We start from the raw sequence: 1,036 nt of genomic DNA on the forward strand, positions 1-1,036 counted from the left end.
CAGTTGATGTGGAAATTGACTTTTGTTTCTTGCTATACCAAGAAACCAACCTGCCTCCAAGAAATTGGCAGCTACCACTTGTGCTTTTCCTGTCAATTTTGCAACCTGCAAAATCTGCATCTGAGTAACCTATTAATTTAAAATCTGATTCTCTAGGATACCATAATCCTAGATCAGCTGTTCCTTTAAGATACTTAAAGATTCTTTTTACAGCTGTTAAGTGAGGTTCTCTTGGATCTGCTTGAAATCTTGCACAAAGACAGGTAGCAAACATGATATCTGGTCTACTAGCAGTTAGATAGAGAAGTGAGCCAATCATACCTCTGTAATCAGTAATATCTACTGAATTACCAGTATCCTTATCCAGTTTTGTTGCAGTGGCCATGGGAGTGGATGCACTTGAACAGTCTTGCATTCCAAATTTCTTCAGCAAGTTTCTGGTGTACTTAGATTGACAAATAAAAGTTCCTTCTTCACTCTGCTTGACTTGAAGGCCCAGAAAATAACTAAGTTCTCCCATCATACTCATCTGATATCTTGACTGCATTAGTTTGGCAAACTTTTTGCAAAGTTTGTCATTTGGAGACCCAAAAATAATATCATCAACATAAATCTGGATCAAAAGTAAGTCCTTGCCATGGTTGAGATAGAACAGTGTTTTGTCAATAGTTCCTCTGTTGAATCCACTTTCCAGAAGAAACTGAGCTAAAGTCTCATACCATGCTCTAGGAGCTTGCTTAAGTCCATAAAGTGCTTTATCAAGCCTGTAGACATAATCTGTATGTTTGGAATCTACAAAGCCTGGAGGTTGTTCAACATATACTTCCTCTTCCAATTTTCCATTGAGAAAAGCACTTTTCACATCCATTTGAAAGACAGTAAACTTTTTGTGAGCAGCATAAGCCATGAATATCCTTACGGCTTCTAACCTAGCAACTGGCGCAAATGTTTCATCATAGTCAATTCCCTCCTGTTGAGAATATCCTTTTGCAACCAGCCTTGCCTTGTTCCTTACAATTATGCCATCACTGTCAGT

The sequence above is a fragment of the Apium graveolens genome, chromosome 8 (genome assembly GCF_009905375.1).
Source record: "Apium graveolens cultivar Ventura chromosome 8, ASM990537v1, whole genome shotgun sequence".
Classification (NCBI taxonomy): Eukaryota; Viridiplantae; Streptophyta; class Magnoliopsida; order Apiales; family Apiaceae; genus Apium; species Apium graveolens.